The sequence below is a fragment of the Stegodyphus dumicola genome, chromosome 1 (genome assembly GCF_044657685.1).
Source record: "Stegodyphus dumicola isolate Sdum_Otavi_A_Nest chromosome 1, ASM4465768v1".
Classification (NCBI taxonomy): domain Eukaryota; kingdom Metazoa; phylum Arthropoda; class Arachnida; order Araneae; family Eresidae; genus Stegodyphus; species Stegodyphus dumicola.
Window position 1 is genome coordinate 162,945,553 of NC_140768.1, and position 16,411 is coordinate 162,961,963.

Consider the following 16,411-nt stretch of genomic DNA (forward strand, 5'->3'; position numbering starts at 1 on the left):
TGAATAAATTAAATAATGAAAAATCTGCATAAATGTATATATATTTCTCGCATTGTAGTAAAACAACTGTACATAGAGCCATCGAATTTTAAAGGATGTGATCCTACTGCGAATATGGGCATGTGGAAGCCCGAATTTGAAATTTGGAATTTGTTTTATGATAGATTTACAATTTTGTAAAACTTTTAACGAATTTTTGTTACCAAACTCAAGGATTTTTAAGCGAGTAATCGCAACTCTGTACAGAAAAAACATTTTTATCTCCAGCGCGCGAGACTGCGTATCGAAAATTGAGAAGATATGCTCAGTTTAAAACTATTTTGCGTTATTGCTCTTGAACTGAATTTTATGGTTTAAGTGCGAAGAACGTGATATTTAATAAATAAAGATAACACACAAAATGTTAAAAAAACGTCCCTTTAGACATAATTTAAAATCTGAAACCTTTCGGATTTTTTTTTTTCGCAGTGTACATAAAACTTATAAATTATGAATTTTGGTTTGGCTGCAGCCAGCTCGTAATTAATACAAGCTGTTCATTTATATTGTTATTCTTTAACGCTTTTCCTGCTGAGTCATTAACGTGCATTCATAAAAGCTAAGGAAGATGCTATTCACAGTGTGGCTTTCACTTTCTAACCGGTACTTGGAAGGAAGATATTGATCTCCTACGGAGGAAGCGCGTATCTTACGGGAATGATCCTGGATATTAGGGACTGGGAATATAATGATAGGTTAATATTCCCAAGACTGTTTTCCCCAGAGTATAGGCGAGCAAGATAGAGTTTAATTCAGGTGCTTATGACGGTTAACAGCTTTGAAATGACGAAACTGAGAATATATTTGTGTTAAACACCAGCTATATAACTAAGGGGAAAGGCCGCAAGCTGCAGACATACAGAGGGCGTTCACACCTGTTTGAAACGACTTTGCTTTTTAAAAGTACAATAAATAAGAATTTAAAAATATAAACGTAACCGACAGGCAATTACAGTAAGGTTTAATTATCGTGTGCAGCATTAAAAATATTCTTTTCTCTAAAATGTCGCTGAAAAATAAACAATGGATCGAAGGCTATATGTTTACACTGACCGAAGAGAAATACTCGTATTCAATTATTATTAAAGATGTGAAAAGAATGCTTTTAATATTTCTACACATAAAATAAGAGGCATAATTAATACAAAAGGGAAGAAACGTCAAAGTTTACATCTGACTGAAAAAAAGGCAAAAAATGCATACCCGACAAAGGTATGTACAGCTCTTATTAAATCTACAGTCGCATCTCCTGTTTTAAAGGAAAATACAGTCCACCAAATGAGCTATTACAAATTCTTTAAATATCTCTTTAGGAACTGTGGACAAAATTGTAAAATCTGTTTCAGAACTTGTCATAAAAAAACAACATCGATTTACTACCGGAAAAGAGGAGAAAAAGGAAAGTTTTTGTTAAAGGTTTTATGGTTATTACTGGATTTTCTTCTAACGGAAAATGTAGTAAGGAAATTACTAAAAAAAATAGAAAACAGTGTCGAAATAATTCGGATTTCTATCAGAAATATGTTTTAACACTTATTTTTAAAGACGAAATTGCATCTCTTTATCCAAACAATCTTCAATATGTTAAGTTCCATGAGGATATGGCTCCAAGCCCTACCCGTAAATCTACCATTCTATTTTTTGAAAAAAAGGAAAATGAAACCGGTATTGAAGCTATTTACTTTAAAGGCCTCTCACCCAAGTGCCCCGATGTTTCTTCTATGGATTATTATGCATATGGACTTTTAAAACAAGCTCTTTATAAAGAGCATCCCAAAACATTGGATGGACTCTGTAAAATTGTGAAGGAGGAGGGGAATAAAATCAACTTCGATGTTTTACAAAGGGGACTTTTATCTTGGACATCAAGAAGTAATATAATAGTTCAACAAAAGGGCTATCGGACTGAACATATAAGAAAATAAAATTCTAGCGTTTGTTTATAAATAAATCTTTGCAAAATCGTTGCAAAAATGTGTGAACACTCGCTGTAGTGAAGTTATTGACTAGAATATAATGATTTAGTGGGTGTTAGTGTAGTCAGTTGAGGAGTTACCATTGTATCTAGCTAAGTACTGTAAATGCAACGTATTAATTTTATTTAAAATGTATTTTCCCGATTGGCAACAACAGTTTTTTTTTCAGAACGATAATATTTTTGAACTGTAAGTTTTTTGAGCAGTAATGTTGACGGTAATGTTTCTGAATAAAGCAAGTATTTAACAATTAATGTTTGACGGAATGTTTTTTTAATAAAGGAACTAATTAAATGCTAACATTTCAGAAGTGGGATAAACTAGAATTATTATCTAGATTTAACAACGTATTGCCTTAACGTACGCTAAGCCTAAACTGAATGTGGAAACTCGCCAAAACTGAAAGTAGAAAAGTACGTGAATTTATAAACTGTTTATGTTATGTCTAAGTATTAAACGGAAAGAACTTAAGTGTAATTATTGTATTAGTATTTGAAAATTGAAGTCTGAGATGGCTTATTTGGCAAGAGGCAAAAAATGTGATTTAAAAGAACTTGCTTTGGAACTTGATGTAGATGTCCCTTCTGATATTAAAATTGTAGGCTTAAGAGATATGATTTTGAATAGTAAGAATTATAACGAAGACTTTACTAAACAAATGCTAGATAGAATTATAAATGATTGTTTAGACAGGGAAAAGTTAGAAATTTTAGAAAAAGATAAGCAAAGAGCATTTGAAATAGAAATTATAGAAAGAGATAAGCAAAGAACTTTTGAACTTGAAAAATTGAAAATAGAAGCGGAAATCAGAAGTAGTAATGTAAATGATTCTGTTTCTTCTAATGTTAGTAGAAGTAATATTTGTGATATGAGTAAATTAATGCATAAGTATGATTTGAATGAAGGTGATATAAGTTTTTATTTAGTTTTATTTGAGAGACAGGCACGACGTATTGGGTTAGAAGAACAAAACTGGGTTTCTCAGCTGTTGGGTCTATTGCCTTATGAAATAACTCAATTAATTGCCCGTGAATCAGAAGGGAAAGCTAACGACTATAAGCACGTTAAACAACTGCTACTGAGAAAATTTAAGTTAAGCCCTGAACAGTTTCGGCAAAAGTTCGTTGATCATATTAAAACGTTGCGTAATACGTGGAAGGACTTCACGTTTGAATTAAAAAATTATTTTGAAGAGTGGCTTGCTGGATTAAATGTAACAGATTTTGACTCTTTAAAACAACTTATTATTACTGATCAATTAAAGAAGAGAGTCCCCGCTGCTATCCGAGACCATTTCATTGATGATTGGTCTAAATTCATTAATCCTGAAGAGTTGGCTGAAAAACTAGATGAATATGAAAATATTCGGGCAGGGATAAAAGTACTTCAAGTAGAAAATAAAACTTTTAGGCATAATTTTAAGCCCAAATCTGGTTCTAAATTTTATGAAGGATCCTATAATCAGTATTCAAGACAAAGAAATGTTAAAGATTCCATGCAGACAGATGCTAATTTCAAAGTGGGTTTTTAAAAACAGTTTTGATAATAAATACAATCTGAGAGATAAATTTTATAAAACAGACGAAAGGAAAAGGGAATATAATTCTGGCATCCGCAATGAAAAGGGTGAGCCGAAATGCTTCAATTGTAATGATTATGGACATATAGCGACGGATTGTCCTCAGCCTAAAAAAGAAATTATTTGCAGGAAATGTAATGAAAAGGGTCATACTTTTAAAAAGTGTACGTCTAAGAATCCAGACTTGACAAATGTTAAAAATTATTTATCCGAGGACCAGAATTCAGGTGTTTCACCAGCTGTATATTTAAAGTATGCTCGCATCAATAATGGAGAAGAAATTACTGCAATCATAGATACGGGTTCTAGTTCGTGTTTATTGAAACAGTCTGCGGCTAAGAGACTGAATCTTATTGTAAAACCTGATGTGGAGGAATTGTGTGGCTTTGGGAACCAGAATAAACCAGCCGCTAGAACATTGGGAAAAGTAACTGTTAACTTAGAGATTGATAATGTGGAAGGAAAGGACATTACAGTTCTAATTGTAGGAGATGAAACGCAACCATGCGACTTATTAGTTGGTCGAACATGGATTAATTTACCGCATATTGCATACACCAAGATAGGTAATACCTTGCACATACGCTATGCTAATGACTGCCCATTTTCACAGTTGCAAAATGATAGCAACACTCCGCGAATTAAACTGAAGGCTTCCCAAGAAACTCAAATCGAAAGTAATACGGTTAATTTCGTGAAAGTTAAAACTGATGAAATAAATAACGGTTATGTTTTAATAAGTGGATCGGAAGATGAGTTGGGCTCATTATTGGAAGTAATTCAGGGAGAAACAGTGATACCAGTCACTAACTACAGCGATCGAAAACTAATTTTGAAAGAGAATCAATGCATCGGTAGAGCGGAAGTAGCAGAATTAGTTGAACCAAGTTCAGATCAGAAAACTGAAAATTCAAGTCAAAAGGAAATACTGATAATAAATGAAATTAAGACGTTTAGGAGACCGATTACTTTAGAAGAAATTAAAGTTAATAACAATACTACGCCAGAAAGAAAACATGAAGTTTTACATTTGATAAATGAGTATCGAGATTGTTTTGCATTAAATATGGAGGAATTAGGGTGTACAAACGTAACAAAAATGGATATTAAAGAAATTGAAGGGAGTAAGCCTATTTGCATGAAGTCGTATAAAACCAATGCCGAAGAGCGTGCTTCTATAAAGAAGATAATAAATGAATGGAAGAAATATGGAATTGTTACTGAAACAAGATCTCCGTATGCTAGTCCAGTTTTACTCGTAAAGAAAAAAACAGGTGAATTACGATTAGTGATAGATTATAGAAAGTTGAATTCGCAAACTGTTAAAGATAAATTTCTACTCCCTAGGATAGATGATCTTCTTGAATGTCTTAGTGAGTGTAAAGTTTTCACTACATTGGACTTAGCTCATGGATATTTGCAGATTCCTTTAACTGAAGAAGCGAAACTGAAAACAGCTTTCATCACTCCAGATGATACTGGTCAATTTGAACGTATGATCTTTGGGTTAGCTAATGCACCTGCAGAATTTCAGAGACTTATGAATCAAGTTTTAGGTCCATTGCTTAATAAAGAAGTATTGTGCTATTTGGATGACATATTAATTCCGGCTAAATCTTGGGAAGAAATGATGGGAAAACTTAGGAAAGTGTTTGATAGATTGAGAGAAGCAATGCTGACATTGAAACTGACAAAATGCGAATTTGGAAAAGATGAAGTTGAGTATTTGGGATTTCTAATAAAATCAAATGGTATGCAACCTGGACCAAGAAAAGTACGAGCCATATTAAACTTTCCTAAACCAACCTAAGTTAACAGAACATGAAGTTAAACAATTTTTAGGTCTTACAAGTTTCTTTAGAAGGTTTGTACCGAAATACGCAGAGAAAGCTGAGCCGCTAACGAGACTGACGAGGAAGGATGAAACATTTCGTTGGAACGAAGATAAGCAAAAAGCATTCAGTACTTTAAAGGATCATTTAACTAATGAACCAATACTAGCATTATATAATTCCGAAGCAGAGACTGAAGTGCACACAGACGCGAGCAACAAAGGGCTGGCAGGAATGCTGTTGCAAAAAGGTGAAGATAGAAAGTGGCATTTAGTTTATTGTGTAAATAAAGGGACAACAGAAACAGAAAAGAATTATCATTCAAGCAAATTAGAATTAATGGCTATAGTTTGGACTTTGACACGACTTCGACAATTTTTAATTGGAATCCGATTTACGGTGATTACAGACTGCCAAGCTTTAGTTTATTTAAACGCGAAGAAAACTTCAAATCCTCAGATAGCAAGGTGGAGTAATCTGATTCAGGAATACAATCTTGAAATAAAGCACAGACAAGGTAAAAAAAATGAGTCACTTAGATGCATTGAGATCAATGAGTCACTTAGATGCATTGATCGCCAGTTGATCAGCCAGAAGAAACTTTAGACTCTATAATTGAAAACAACTTGTAAGTTTGTTTAACGCTAACGATAGATGAACAAATTCTTATGATTCAGCATTCAGATCCAGAATTACGCAAATTAATAGACATTTTAAAGAAAAAGATAAATGATAGAACGAATGCAGAGAAATATGTAACTGAAAATTACGTCTTGAAGAATAATCGATTGTTTCGTAAAGTGAAAGATCAGGAAAAGCAGACATTGTTATATGTCATACCTAAATCGATGAGAAAAGGTATTGTAGTAAAATTTCACGATCTTTTGGGACATTTTAGAGCAGACAGAACTGTTGCCAAAATCAAGGAATCATACGGGTTTAAAGGAATGAAACGATATGTTATGCGTCACATTTCGATGTGTTTCTAATGCCTAGTAAATAAAATGCCTAGTGGTAAGAAACAAGGAGTACTGCATCCAATTAGACCTGGTAGAAGACCTTTTGCAATTATAGATATAGATCATTTAGGACCTGCAACCAAGTATGTGTTAGTTGCATTGAAGAGTTTTGTAGATGATTTTGGGTTACCAGAAAAAATTATCAGCGATAGAGGAACATGTTTCACAGCGAAGGAATTTCGAGAGTACTGTCAAAATAATGGAATCAGTCATACACTCAATTCAACTCAACATCCAAGTGGTAATGGAATGGTGGAAAGAGCAAATCGAACAATTTTGGCTACGATTAAAACGAGTATGGAAAATCCGAATCAGAGAGACTGGGACAAAAAGATTGAGGAATGCGAAAGAAATCTAAACAATATGATAAATAAGACTACAAATAAAACTCCTTTCGAAATGCTTCACGGTTATTCACCAAAATTTAAAGACGAATTGATGAGGATGATTACAGATGAAGACGCAAATGAATGGAAGAATCCAGTAATCTTACAAAATGAAGCTAGAAAGAGAATTGAAGATATGCAGATGAAAATGAAAGCAAATTACGACAAGAAGAAAAGCAATTCTTTAACATTCGAACGAGGAGAAATAGTAGTTATGAGAAGAGTACCTAAATCAACTGGAGAATCAACCAAAACACAACAAAAGTATCGAGGACCTTTGGTAGTTACAGAAGTTTTACCAAGTGATACCTATAGAGTGACTCAATTAGAAGAGAAGGTGAAAGGACATTTCTTTAGTACGACAGCTCATGTGAGCCAATTAAAGTCATGGCAGTGTCAAGCTGAATCAGAAGAAGACGATGATGATGGTGATGACATTAGTGTTACTGGGGATAACGATAACAACACGCCGCATATTACTAAAACTAGGACACGGAAAAAGAATAGAAAACGACGGTGAATCTATATGACAGCTAAAGACTTTCGAACTATAAACATTAATATTACAGATTTAATTTTTTTAAATATAAGTTCTTAATGTTCCGAGGTCGTAACTAAGTCAGGATGCCCGAATGTAAACGCAACGTATTAATTTTATTTAAAATGTATTTTCCCGATTGGCAACAACAGTTTTTTTTCAGAACGATAATATTTTTGAACTGTAAGTTTTTTGAGCAGTAATGTTGACGGTAATGTTTCTGAATAAAGCAAGTATTTAACAATTAATGTTTGACGGAATGTGTTTTTAATAAAGGAACTAATTAAATGCTAACAGTATCATGCGTAGTTGTGTATGAAGAGTTAAGTTTAAACAAGAGTAAGAATGCTACTGTAAACTTTCTCTAGTTATAATATATATGAGTGATATTTGTGAATCTACGAGCGATATAACATCCCTCGTAGATTAAGCTAATATCACTGATACATTCACACAAAATATTACAATTCCTTATTTTCTTCTTTCATTGCCTTATATCTGTTGTTGAATTCAATTTTATGTCGTTTAAGTGAGAACACGATATTTAATAAATAAAAGTAACTCACAAAACATTAAAAAACCAAAATCTGTAAGGTTTCAGTTTTTAAATGACGCCCAAAGGGGCATTTTTTTAAAGGATTTGTGTATTACATTTATTTAATAAGTATAATATTCTACGTACTCAAACCATTCAGTTCAATAGCAATATTGCAAAATAATTCTAAAAGGAGCATATCTATAGAATTTGCGATACAGTCTCGCGAGCTGGAGATAAAAACGACTTTTTACGTAAAGTGTTGCCAATGCTTGCTTTGAAATCGTGGAGTGTTTAATCAAAAATTAGTTAAAGTTTTACAAAATATGAAATCGATAATAAAAAAAAATTTCAAATTCAAATTAGGGCTTTTACATGCCCATATTCTATGGAAGATTACGTTATTCAAATTCGGATGGCTTTAGGTACCGTTGTTTTATCGCAAAGCGAGAAATATACAAACATTCATGTAGATTCTTGATTATTTAACTCCTTTAAGTATAATACAGGGCCATAATATTTGGCGGCAACAATTTGAAAAGTGATTCGCCGTTTATAGGTTTCAACACGAAATGTCAAAACGAAATAAATAGTTCTTCAGGGCAAATTGTCCCTTTGGACTAAAAAATGCCCTTTTGGATGTAATATAAAGTCCGAAGGCTTTCGGATTTTCTTTCTTTCTTTCTTTCTTTTTTATAGTGTAAATGACGTTAGTCCAGAAAGACCAATAATTTCTTTTTGGCATTTTGCATCGAAAACTTTAAATGTCCGTTTCACTTTTCAAATTGGTGCCACCCAATATTATCACCCTGTGTTATATTTTAAAAAAATAAGTAATGATGAATCTACATGAATTTATGTATGTTTCTCTCACTGTGATAAAACAACGGTAGCTATCGCCATCCAAATTTGAATAACATAGTCCTCCAGTCGAACATGGCCACATGGAAGCCCAAATTTGGAATTTGTTTTTTATTATGTTTCATATTTTGTAAATCTTTAACGAAATTTTCATTAACAAACTCAACGATCTCAAAGCGAGGAGAGGCAAATTTTAGACATGCTCATTTTAAAATTATTTTGCGATATTTCTGTTGAATTGAGTTATATGGTTTAAGTGCGAAGATCATGATATTTAATAAATAAAGGTAACACAAAAAATGGTAAAAGTTAGTTAAGTAATAGCAATTAAAAACAGCAATTAAAAATAGCAAAGATAGTTAAAAAACGCCCGTTTGGGCATAATGTAAAATCTGATAGCTTTCAGATATTTATAACTTTTTTCTTTTGCAATTTAACGCTATTCTTACTGAGATCCGTTTCGCTCTAAAATCACTCATTTACGTTTGTAAACTGAGCGACACCTATGTTATTACCTTATACCACAACCCCCCAGAAATGGAGCACTGTGCTTTAACGTCCTTCCAGTCCAATGTAATAGGAGATCAGGGCCTCCATCTACTGGTTATATTAGCCATATTAGAACTTGACTGTCACTCAAGCTGACTGCTAAGGAGCTAAATAGATCGATGAAAGCTGAAATACGGATTACATGGGTTACATATTGCTAGGCTGAATTACTGTTCAGAATCTAGAAAATGAGTGCTTCTCACCCGTATCTAAGATGGTATTGACAAAACAAATTATTTTCCATGAATATCTATCTAGTTATTTATTTAAATTATTCAATGCATTCCGGAAATATTCACGCATGAGTTTTAACAATGCTATGCTTAATAGACAACCCTGATCTGTCCTGGAAGCATAATTTACAAATGCACATCAGTATCGCTACTGAGGGAGGGGGTTTCAAAAATTGACCAATGAGCTTCTATTGCTCTTTTGACGCTGAATCTTTGAAACTGTGCATAAGAGTTGTTTATTCTTTATTAGTCCAAAGGGGCTTTGTTCCTGAAGGAATATTGTTGTCGTTTTTCGATTTTGTGTTGGTTCACTATAAATGTCCGTTTTACTTTTCAAACTGTTGCCACAAAATGTTTGCGTCATGCATTATATTTGAAGAAATTAAATGATGAAAAAAATCTGTTTAAATGTATGTATATATCTCGCATTGTGATAAAACAATGATAAAACAACGGTACACAGAGCCATCGAATTTTGAATGACGTAATCCTACTTCGAATATGGGCATGTGGTAGCCCGAATTTGGAATTTGTTTTATTATCGATTTCATATTTTGTAAATCTTTAACAAATTTTTAATTAACAAATTCAACTTTTAGACCTTTCCTACATACGTTTATGAGCAAACATTTGTTGGAAAACATGAAATTTATCATTTAACGTATCAGACTGCTTACGTGCATTATATATTTTCTGAAAAGATTTAATATAACTTCAATGACCTGGAACTAAGCTCAGATTAGATAAACATACTAGTGTTAGAGAAAAACAAAACGAAACAAAACAAAAACCTGAAAGGTTTCAGATTTGAAATTACGTCCAAAGGGGCGTTTTTCTAACATTTTGTGTGTTACCTTTATTTATTAAATATCATGTTCTTCGAACTTAAACCATAAAATTCAGTTCAAGAGCAATATCGCGAGATAATTTTAAAATGAACTTATCTTTAGAATTTCCGATACACAATCTCCCGCGCTGGAGATAAAAATGTTTTTTCGCTTTGAAATCCTTGAGTTTCTTAATCAGAAATTCGTTAAAGTTTTACAAAATGTAAAATCGATCATAAAACAGATTTTAAATCCAAATTAGGGCTTCCACGTGCCCATATTCTATGGAAGATTACGTTATTCAAATTTGGATGGCTCTAGGTAACCGTTGTTTTATCACAATGCAAGAAACGTACATACATTCATGCAGATTGTTCACTATTTAATTTCTTTAAATATAATACAGGCTGATAATATTGGGTGGCAATAATTTGAAAAATGATTCGCCGTTTATAGTTTTAAAAGCAAAATGCCAAAAGAAAATTAATAGTCCTACAGGGAACATTGCCCCTAACAAGATGTTGGTGTATTTAATTCTTGAATTTTAGTGTTAAAATACATTGTTTCTTTGCGTACCCCTTACTTTTCTCTCGTGTACCACCGGTGTTTCTTAGAATGTTCTACAGGAAGTCATCCCTTCGCTTGTACAGCTCACGCGTCTTTTGCTATATTTAAATAATCCAACCTAATCTAAAATGACTTTTTTTGAAAAATATCTTCTTTGGAGATGGGAGCTATGTACGGTTCTGAGTTAAGCGGAGCTCTGGGACGATAACGAAGTTTTCAATTGTGTATGAAATATAGACGTCCAGACATTATTTTCTCATTCAGTCTAAATGTGAGCCCGAATTTCCCAAAACTGCCACGAGAAATATACATTTTCTTGATTTTAATGCCAAAATGCCCCTGATGCATTATGGTCGGGTTTACGTATTTTAAATATATTGCCTTAAGATCTTGGATACGTTTCAAGATGCACGACTATGATGATAAAAAATATTTTTTTTTTTTTTTTTTTTTTTTTTTTTTTACTTTTTGATGAGTTTAATTGAAGCCATTTCTTAAAAGTTAGAAAAGTTGTAGAGAATATTATTTTGAAGCAGGATACAGGAAAGATAAGCAATGCTAGGACTCCAATCTGGACTTCTCACACAATCTGGACCTCTAATACGTGCCGAGTGTGTTACTGTTACACCACGAAGGTATCAGAAAAAAGGGAGAAAATATCTTATATACTCCCTCTTTTAAAGGGCGACTGGGGAGTAGGGTACCCTATCGCCAAATTTTGGTGGTGGAGAATCATCATCCAACACTAATTGTTTTAGTTCGGGGGCCACTACCTTAAAGTAATTTTAGAAGCAGGCGAGGTGGGAATGAGCAATGCCTTCGCCGGGACTCGATCCTGGACCTCTCGAATACGCGCCGAGTGTGCTACCGTTACACCACGAAGGCATGCAGAAAGGAGAGAGGAAATACTTTATAAGGTTATAGATAGTTTAGATATGATAGAAGTGAGCTTATAGTTGAATTTTGATAATGGAAAGTAAATTTGAATATGAGTAATTGAAAGTTAAACTTACAAAGATTTGAAACTTAGGAAAGAACGCAGAAATGGAACACGATACCTCTACATACAGACTTTACCGAGAGTGTTTTGAGATGCATGTATCTGTTTTACGTGATGAGGTTTTATTTCTTTTATAACACGTTTTTTCTTTTAGTTTCTCACGTTCCCTTGGTGTGATTGTGTGATCTGAACATATCACCAGATATTTATTAAGTTTGTTATATTCCGTTATTTAATCATTTATTTTGTTATGTTTCGTCATCTAGCGTTCGTTTGTTGTTCGATTGACCTGTCCGCTCATAACCATATAGCAGGCTTCGCCCGCTAGGTGGGCTGGCGGCCAGTGCTTATATATTCCCCCTTTTAAAGGGGATTGGGGATTAGGATTAGGGGACCCTATCGCCAAATCCTGGTGGTGAACAATCATCATTCATCACCCTTTAGTTCGAGCGTCATTGCAGAGTTATTAAGTTTTTACTAAAGCAGGGCACATGAAAAATGAGGAATGCCCTCGCTGGGACTTGTGCCTGGACCTCTCGAATACGCGCCGAGTGTGCAACCGTTACATCACGAAGGCATGCAGAAAGGAGGCAGAAAATACCTTGTAAAGTTTTACACATTTTGCTTAATCTAAAAAGAAGGGTGGGAATTAAATTATCTACCTTTGACCTTTATATCACATCTTATCACAATTTGTTTCCGTAAAATCTACAGAAAGCCAAAGCGATATATATGCAATTTTCTCTCATTTCAGTCTGGCTTTTAAATATATTTGAAAAATGTCTAAAGTGAACACCAAACATTAAAATTAAAAACTGCACAGAATTTTACTCTGCAGAACACCTTTATCAAAAAACCAAAATCTAGGAAATTGTATAAAATATTAAAAAACATTACAATGAATTAAGCAATATCCCTTCATACAAATATTAATTATCCTAATAAATAAATTAACAAATTCCCCGTTGCCTTCTCTCGCCAAACATCTGGTATCCAAGAGAAACATTCAATTTAAAAATTGCACAGAATTATTGCCCTCATTTTTCCGAGTGGCAACAGTGCTGATATCAGCAGCAATGGCAACGGTGAACAGAAAATTATCCATTTGATGCGAGTTCATAAAATAACATATAATAAAAAAAATCTCATTCGAATTTTGAAAAAAATCCCTTCGAGGTGCACTGGCTCTTGTCTAGATGCACCTATGTAACCAAATTTGGTAGCTCTGGGTCTATTAGCTTGCGTGCAGCACGAACGAAACACACACACAGACAGACTCTTCCTTTTAATAAATTCTTAGTATTAGCTCACACTCTCCCTATATCTTCTTCAAATTCAATCGTTAATAAAATACTTTTTATTCATCCACTCAAGTTCAAATACATTTATTTAAACTTGTAGAGGATGGCACTTGATGTTAATTCAGTTTCTTCACACATTAAAGTCAATTCCTACTTATCGATTCCTGTTTATATATTTATTGTTTTTAAATATAGTATAAGACTTACGAATAACGGCCTTTTATTAGGAATTCTCTCGGGGTGTAAAAATGAATTTTATATCAACTTATAAATAATAGTACATGACAGAGAAAAATGGGATTGTAATATTTAACAAAAATAAGTGGCAACAGTAAAAGAGAGTTCTAAAGATTTTTAAAGTGTATGGAATTAAAGAATTGTTGTTTTATAAAGTTGGATGAAATGGATGTAATTTCCCATTAATCTAGCAAAAATGCTTCCATATTTCTATGTTAACGTGATAATAATATAAGTTTCCTTGCAATAATGAACCATTACAAGAGATGGATAGAATGATAAATTGTAGCCCACCACTAGTTTCATAAATTAGAAACGAAAAATGTTTTAATAATGTTAATAAAAATTAACTAAAATAAAAAGTTTCTTTGTTGACTTGAGTAGAAAATGACTTTAATTTTTTTGTATTACTTGTTGTATGTAGAGATTGCTCTCGATTATTCATTACCATCATTTATGGAGCAAATGATTTAAATACTTTTGATTTAATCGAAGATCGAAGATATCAGTGCTCTTACTCTACACTTACTTGGACATTTGCAACAAATGCCATGGTTTGCGAAGAGACTACTTTTCCAAAGAATCACCCATCCAGATTTTATGCTGCGCATTTCGTGTATTTTTGACTTAACCCGGTTAGACAGGTCGACAAGATTATTTGTGGACTTACCGAAATGGCGCACATTGAGATTAATTATTGTTATTATTGAGTTATCTGTCACAGTCGTGGGGAATGAGCTCCATCGCTCGTCCTCAGGAAAGTTGATTCTGATGAAGCGAAATGTTTATATTGATTAGAGGACGAATGAGTTCTTCAGGAGAGAAAAGGGGATGAGAAAAATCCGCCTCACTACATTTTGATGAGAACGCATTTGTTGACATCTTAAGAAACAATATCGTGGAATTCTTTATTCTAAGTTCTAGGAAATACATTGATGCAATAAAAGATCCTAGACTGGAAGCATTGCACTCGTTTATGTCGAGAATGCATTTCATGTAAAATATTTTTCCTTATAAAGAAGGTTTTCGAGCTTTATTTCTGATGAAGGATAACCACGAAATAATGAGTTAAATTCAGTTAGTTTTTCTAATTTTAGGATTAACAGCGCCTTGATGGATTTAAAAAATAACAAAATATTTTTTTTAATGTTTAGTAATTGAAAAATATAGAAAAATATAAAACTTCAAATACAGATAATATTATTAAAAAACCATTTTTGCAATTCAAATTGGAGTTTGTACACAAAAACAAGCAATTCGGCCAGCATTGTCTGCTGGCCTTGTCGGCAGATATTTCGGTGCACAAATCGGAAAGATTTCTTTTGATCCCACTCGGCAAAAAGACACTGAAATTGCAGAAAGAATTATTTCATTATTCTGCTAAGTTTCAAATGTAAACAGATATGGTTCCTATGTTAAAAAAATTAGGCATAGACGCAATTAAACAACATTTAAAATGATGATAATTCTACAACTATTGCATTCAGATTAAATAAAGGCATAAAAACCTTAACCGGAAGATACAAACAACATAATTCAATCATTTTAAAGCAAACATTGCAAAATTTACCAATATATAAGAATAAAAATTCAGCTCACGGAGCCGAGTAACAGAGTGGATATGTATATACATATATTTATATATATTTTTGGACGGCCGATTGCAACCAAAAAGGGAGGCGCACAACTATATGTTATAGCAGTCCTATATAGAAAATTTCAACGTTCTAAAGCTACTCGTTTTTGAGTTATGCGGGATACATACATACGTACGTACGGTACAGGCATGACGAAAAAATCTCTTCTGAATCCATTTTAAACCTTTTTTGCAGCCCGATTTGGGAAAAAGAGTCATTTATTCTGTTCTTACGTACAGATGTATCGCAAAATCGTCGTTAAACTGCATTCGATAGCGAACAAATTGGATATTTTCGTGGAAATATGATACCCGTAATTTTTAGTCCAAAGAGGCTTTGTCGAATCACTCTGAATGTCCGTTTTACTTTTCAAACTGTTGCCACCGAATATTATCGCCGTGTATTATATCTGAAGAAATTATATAATGAAGAATCTGCATCAATGTATGTATGTTTCTCGCATTGTGATAAAAAAAACGGTTCCTAGAGCCATCGAATTTTAAATGACTACTGCGAATCTGGGCATGTGGAAGCGAAATTTGAAATTTGGAGTTTGTTTTATTATAGATTTCATATTTTGAAAAGCTTTAAGGAATTTCTGATTAACAAACTTAAGTATTTCAAAGCGAGCCATAGCAACGTTGTACATAAAAAAACATTTTAATCTCCAGCGCATGAGACTTTGTATCGTAAATTCTAAAGATATGCCTAATTCAAAATTATTTTGCGATATTGTTCTTGAATTGAATTCTATGGTTTATGTGCGAAGAACGTGATATTTAATAAATAAAGGTAACAGACAAAATGCTAAATCAACATCCCTTTGGACGTAATTTAAAATTTGAAACCTTTCAGATATTCTTTTTTGTTATTACAAGACTTCCTTTGCTTCGTACAAGGAATTAATATTGTCCGACTTTTACCTGTTTGATGGAGATATTTCCCTGTGGTCTTCTAATATATAAATAAAAGTATCTTTCAGTTTCCTTTCCATTTCCGGGTTACTTTAGTTCCCAAGTTAAACCTTATCATCTTTCGCTCCCTTAGTAAAAATACTCACCCGAGGTCTCGAGTGCCTTGTTATAAGACTATGAATATATACACATTCTTCACCTCAATACCTAGAAAATTGCAAATATTACAAAAAACATTTCGTTCCGATATCAATACTATTCTCCAAACACACGAAATGAATGAATATGCATTTTTAGACACGAATATTTGCATTTTTTGCTTCCCATCGGTCTGCCTTCTTTGCTTTTTTCCCTCGAAGTATAAATTTAAATTGAATAACA

General features: G+C 33.1%; 1 protein-coding gene across 1 annotated transcript in view; it reads right to left on the bottom strand.

Annotated features, from left to right (window-relative positions):
- Positions 1-16,411, bottom strand: part of LOC118185821 (uncharacterized) — a 781,755-nt gene that overhangs the window by 410,468 nt on the left and 354,876 nt on the right. The window lies entirely within an intron of this gene.